We start from the raw sequence: 6,617 nt of genomic DNA, 5'->3' as shown, positions 1-6,617 counted from the left end.
GCTCATGCTCAGAATGGTGTGGCTCAGCGAAAGCATCGACATCTTCTTGAGACGGCTCGTGCATTGATGATTGCTGCCTCTCTCCCGCCTCATTTTTGGGCTGAGGCCGTCTCCACATCCACCTATCTTATCAATATACAGCCTTTCGCTGCTCTACAGGGTGGTGTTCCTTTCGAGCAACTTTTTGATCGTTCTCCCGATTATTCGATGCTTCGCTCGTTTGGTTGTGTTTGCTATGTTCTTCTTGCCCCTCGGGAACGCACCAAACTGACCGCTCAGTCTGTTGAGTGTGTCTTCTTAGGCTACAGTGATGAGCATAAGGGCTATCGTTGTTGGGATCCTATTGGTCGTCGGATGCATATCTCTCGAGATGTGACTTTTGAAGAGTCTCGTCCCTTCTACCCACGCCCATCTTCCTCGACTTTTTCAGTGCAGGATATCTCTTTCCTCACTTTTCCTGACTCACCTATCACCCCCGCCGAGACTGTACCTCTCCGTTCCACTTCCTCTCCTTCTCCACATCTAGTTGATTTGCAGCCATCATCCTCCCCGGTCTCCTCGCCTAGCATGTCACCGGGTTCTCCACCTTCATCTCCGGTGACTTCCTCCCCGGTCTCCTCTTCCAGCCTGTCACCGGATTCTACACCTTCATCTCCGGTGACTTCTTCGTCGCCACCCCCTGATTCTACCTTGCCGATTCCTCCTTCTATTATTCCATCTTTTCCTCAGCATTACACTCGTCGTCCATGACCAGTCGATGCCTCTGTGGATGGGTCATCATCTTCCTCTCAGCCTACTTATGGCTTGCATTCTCGTCCTCGTCCGCCTGTTGATCGCTTTGGATTTCCCACCGCTGGTGCTGCTGTTCTTGAGCCGACTTCTTACAGTCAGGTTGTTGTTCATCCTGAATGGCAGTTTGCGATGGCAGAGAAGATTTCTGCTCTTGAACGCACTGGTACCTGGGATCTTGTTTCTCTTCCTCCCGGAGTCCGTCCGATCACTTGTAAGTGGGTCTACAAGGTTAAGACTCGCTCCGATGGTTCTCTTGAGCGTCACAAAGCTCGTCTTGTGGCTCGTGGTTTTTAGCAGGAGCATGGTCGTGATTATGACGAGACTTTTGCTCCTGTGGCTCATATGACCACTGTTCGTACACTTCTTGCCGTTGCCTCTGCACGCCACTGATCTATATCTCAGCTTGATGTTAAGAATGCTTTTGTTAATGGTGAGCTGCGTGAGGAGGTGTACATGCAGCCACCACCTGGGTATTCTGTTCCTGATGGCATGGTATGTCGTCTTCGTCGCTCTCTCTATGGCCTTAAGAAAGCCCCCCATGCCTGGTTTGAGCGCTTTGCCTCTGTGATCACTGCTGCTGGTTTTTTAGCAAGTGCTCATGATCCAGCATTGTTTATTCACCTTTCTCCTTGTGGTCGGACTCTTCTTCTTCTTTATGTTGATGACATGATCATCACGGAGGATGACCCCGAGTATATTGCCTTTGTCAAGGCCCGTCTTAGTGAGCAGTTTCTTATGTCTGATCTTGGACCTCTTCGCTACTTTCTTGGGATTGAAGTCTCTTCTACCTCTGATGGCTTTTTTATATCCCAGGAAAAGTATATCCAGGATCTTCTTGCTCGTGCTGCTCTTACTGACGAGCGCGTTGTTGAGACTCCTATGGAGCTCAATGCTCACCTCCGTGCTACTGATGGTGATCCTCTCCCTGACCCGACGCGTTATCGTCATCTTGTTGGCAGTCTTGTCTATCTAGCTGTCACTCGTCCGGACATCTCTTATCCGGTTCATATTCTGAGTCAGTTTGTCTCTGCCCCCACCTCGGTTCACTATAGTCATCTCCTTCGTGTTCTTCGATATCTTCGAGGCACGATCTCTCACCATCTATTCTTTCCTCGCTCCAGTTCTTTACAGCTCCAGGCCTATTCGGATGCTACGTGGGCTAGTGATCCTTCCGATCGCCGTTCACTTTCTGCTTACTGTGTTTTTCTTGGTGGTTCTCTCATTGCCTAGAAGACGAAGAAACAACTTGCAGTTTCCCGTTCGAGTGCCGAGGCTGAGTTGCGAGCAATGGCTCTTTTGACGGCAGAGGTGACTTGGTTACGGTGGTTACTTCAGGATTTTGGTGTTTCTGTCACTACACCGACTCTCTTCTATCTGACAGTACAGGTGCTATCAGCATTGCACGCGATCCTGTGAAGCATGAGCTCACGAAGCATATTGGTGTTGATGCTTTCTATGTGCGCGCTGCTGTGTAGGATCGGGTTATTGCTCTTCAGTATGTGCCTTCCGAGTTACAGTTGGCGGATTTCCTGACGAAGGCTCAGACTAGAGCACAACATGGCTTTTATCTCTCCAAACTCAGTGTTGTTCATCCACCATGAGTTTGAGGGGGGGGGTGTTAGAGTTATAATATAAGTCATGTACCCCTTTGTATTTATCCCGTTGTATAAGGGGTTTCCTGCATATGTTTCACACCTGTACATGTATATATATATCGGCCTATGGCCTCATGGGAATACAAGTTGCATATTCCTATCACCAGGTAGGATAGCAGATCATGGCGCACGGCTGCCTTCTCGGCCCTGGCCCCAGCCGCCAGAGCCTCCATGTCAACACCGCAGACGGCGCCCATCTCCTGGAGCTGACGAAGAGAGGTGAAGGCCGGTACACCGTCGAGAACGTCCAGCCCAGCAGCACGAACCGCCGCGCGCATTCGAGGGGAGCCCTTCCCGGCATCGAAGCGCGCCGCCTTGACCGCCTTGGCGCGGTCGAGCATCTTGACGTACTTGGCCTGTTCCTTGCCGGCGAGGCGGGAGCTCCGACGGGTGAACTCACTGTCGACAGCGCGTTTGCGCTGCCCACGGGACTTCAGCGCCGCATGCTCGTGCCCGTCGGTGGTGAGGTCGGAGGGAGCCAAGAGAGGAGAGAGGACCGGCGTAGTCGAGTCGGAGGCGGCCTCATCAGAGACCGCGGAGGGAGAGCCGGAGTCGTCCCCGTCCGAGACCAGGGGGGTCCTCCGAGGGAAGATGGAGCACCAGCGAGCTAGGAAGGGCTCAGAGAGGAGGCATGACATGCGTCGGCCCCGTCCGAGACCAAGGCGGTCCCCGGAGGGAAGATGGAGCACCAGCGAGCTGGGAAGGGCTCAGAGAGGAGGCATGACATGCGTCGGCCCAGCTCACGGTGGAACGCCGCCACGTTGGCGCTGTCCACCTGGGCGACAACCGGACCAGCGGGGAGATGAGCGAGGGATAGGACGCCAAACCCCCTCAGGCTCGCGGTGTCGATGTCGTCGAGACCGGAGGAGGTGCAACCGAGAGGGGAAGGGGCGCCGAACGCCTGCCGGCTATCGTTGTCGATGTCGTCGACTCCGAGCGAGCGGCGGCCATGAGGGGAAGGCGGAGGGGAGCCGCCCCGCTCGAAGTGGAAGAAGGAGACCGAGGAGCCATCCTCCTCAGCGGACCAGCAACGGATGACGCGGATGGCCACGTCGGCGGAGACAGGACCGTCGAAGTTGCGAACCAGGAGCGAGAAAGGCACATCGTCTTCATGCTCGAGTCGGATGACGAGGCGCACCGTAGAGAAGTCACGGTCGTTGAGGCAAAGCGGGTCGATGTAGCAGACGTTGCCGACCAAGCGGAAGGCGGTGCGGATGCCCCCTCGTGCCAGTGCTCGAGGGGGAAAGCGGAGGCAGAGGGCTGGGCGAAGCAGGTGTAGTCCCAGCCGAAACGGGTCTCGCCGTCCTTCGGCCGCTCCAGCATAACCACATGCCCGTCGAATGGGAAAGGGAACTGCCGCATGGCGTTATTGCGCTCAGCTTCCGAGCTGAAGACGACCATCATTGCCCCGTAGTGGGACGCAGCCAAGCCGGAGGAGTTGGTGCTGAGGCGGCGCTCGAACGCCCGCAGGAGGAGGTCGGTGGGGCTGGCCGACGGGGGGTCGATGAGCGCGTACGCGAAGCGACGGGAGTGGCTCATGTCATCCACCGCCGGCATGAAGCACTCGGCGTACTCCGGACGGCGCCTGTTGGCGCCGCCCTCTCCGCCTGAGAGTTGCCAGCCGCGGAGCGGGGTGGCGCGGACGGAGGAGCGTGGGAGGAGGAAGCCGAGCAGGAGCCACACGACAGTGGGGCGCCTCGGGGGAAAGGGGTCGACGGACGACGAGGGAAGCAGCGAGAGTGTTCCTCGTCCAGCTCGTGGTGGAACCGCGCCATCCAGTGTTCCGTCGGCGGAGTGCGAGGCAGCGGCGACCCGCCCGGGGAGGTCGAGCGGGAGCGAGGGGGGGAGCTACGGAGGGCATCAGACAGTCTGCAGGGGGGAACGTGTGAGCTCAAGGGGGAAGGAGTAGAGGAGGTAGACAGAGGGGAAAGGAGGACAAGGGGCTCGAACGTACATGATGAGCTGCGGTGGCCGGAGCGTCTGCAGTCCCGACAGTGAACAGGGTCGCGACAGTCCCGGACGAGATAAGCGGACGAGTAACACTTGTGGCACAGCTTCTTGACAGGGTAGGGAAGAAAAGCGAGGATGCGTCGACGGCGAGTGTTTGGGGAAGCCGGGGTGAGCAGGGCCTCCTTATAGGACCGGGGCAGAGTGGGAGCGCCGTCCGTGGATGGAACCCGCGGAGAACCGGGGCATGGGGGAGCGGCGCTGCTGCGCACATCCTCCAGCAGCCGGATTTGTGCGGCGTGGCCGAGGAGAGGGGCGGGATTCATGGCGGAGGCGGGAGAGAGAGGGGAGGTAGGACGGGAGCGGGATAGGGCCGGGGTAGGAGAAGACATGACTGAGCGGGAGGGAGGGATGGGCGCGCCGCACGCGTCGCGTCGCATGGGCATGGGTTCGTCGGGCCCAGAGCCACGAGGGGACGCAACATGCACGTGCGAGGGATTCCAGCAACTATCCGGGGTGCGCAGATCGAGGGGCTGCGCGCAGGAGGGAAAAACGGCAGGATCATGGGCATGTGGACGATTGCTTGAAAGCGTGGGGCCCAAAGCCGCTGCATGAGCCTGCAATGGCGCGTTTTAATCCACAGGGTCCACGGGAGCAGCGCGCCCATGCGCGAGCTGATAGGCAGCAATGGCGTCGGATCGCAGGCGATGGAGGGAAAGGGTAGTGCGGCCGAGACGAAGAGTCGCCGAGGCAACAATGAAATTGGCAACGTCCGGTGACGCGGCAAAGGCGCTGAAGCCGGCCGGGCCATCAGCGACGACGGTCAAACGATCCGGCGCATCGGTAAGGAGGAAGTTAAGAGCGTTTTTAACGAAGCACACGTTAATCCGAGAAGAAGGCACTTCGGGGGACACCCAGAAACGGCAATGCGCTACCGGATGCGAGCGAGCAAGCGGACAAGCAACCATGGTGTGGAAATTGAGCAATACCGAATCGAGGAACGCCGCACCTGGTTTTTTGTAGATGACCCGGCCTGGCTTGCCCAGCCGGAGACCTCGCAAAAGGGCGTCGCTGTCGTCATTGCAAGCGACGACGGAGGTGGAGATTCCATGCGGGGTGGGGGACGGCGCGCCGTCGACCCGCCAGGGTAGCGTCAGCGGGGAGGAATCGACGATCGGCAGGACGGAGAGACTGCCGAGACAGCCGAGGTCGTCCGACGGGCAGGGGCGCGAGGCAGCGTGGGCGCCGCGGCCGGGGCGGCCAGCGGCGCGGGGCAGCATGGGCGCCGCGGCCGGGGCGGCCTGCGGCGCGAAGTGGGCGCCGCGGCCGGGGTGGCCTGCGGCGCGGGGCAGCGTGGGCGCCGTGGCCGGAGCGGCCGGCGGCGCGTTGTTTTAGGGAATCGAACCGCGGGACTGGGCGGAGGCTCTGAATAGACGCTTCTTCGTACCTAGACTATTTAGGTATATACATATCAGATCTATGTACATTCTCAAGATATGTCGGGGTATCTACATACTCATGATATTTCTGGGTATATTCATTACGTCAGTTAATAGGTATTTGTGATAGCCAAGGTATATCCAAAAAATTTATTTGGTATAATACCTCCGGTATGTGTATATTCTTAGTACATATAATACCATGGGTATATGTATATTTTTCATTAAGTTTAATATTTATGGTATGTTCATATTTTCATTAGATATAATAGCGTGCGTATGTGTATAATAGCCTGCATATGTTCATATTTTCATTAGACATAATGTTTGGAAATGAATTATTGCTAGTAAATCAACCTAATTAATTTGTTGGAAAGCAATCATTGACCATGAAGGATAGTAGTGCATGCAAATGAAAAATGGAAAGCTATTATTTCATGAATTGCATGTCATGCACTAATAAAAACCACTTTTCATAATGGGCCTTGGTGCCCAGGCACCTAGTGTGTATATATATATATGTGTGTGTGTGTGTGTGTGTGTGTGTGTGTGTGTGTGTGTGTGTGTGCGTGTATATTTCAATTTATGTAGATAAGCATGAGAAAAGATCTCGCTGTTACGTCCATGCACATGCCCACAGTAATTTATTATATGGATGCAACAGGCAAATGGGGTGTCTGTTAATTGATTTTTGCATTCCACATAAATGATTCTGTACACTTTAGACTCTGGAGCACTTCATAATTGGCCTATATGTACCTCAAAATTTCAAGCTTCTCTATCT

Source organism: Triticum dicoccoides, chromosome 4A (assembly GCF_002162155.2).
Source record: "Triticum dicoccoides isolate Atlit2015 ecotype Zavitan chromosome 4A, WEW_v2.0, whole genome shotgun sequence".
Classification (NCBI taxonomy): Eukaryota; Viridiplantae; Streptophyta; class Magnoliopsida; order Poales; family Poaceae; genus Triticum; species Triticum dicoccoides.
This window is presented reverse-complemented; position numbering follows the sequence as displayed.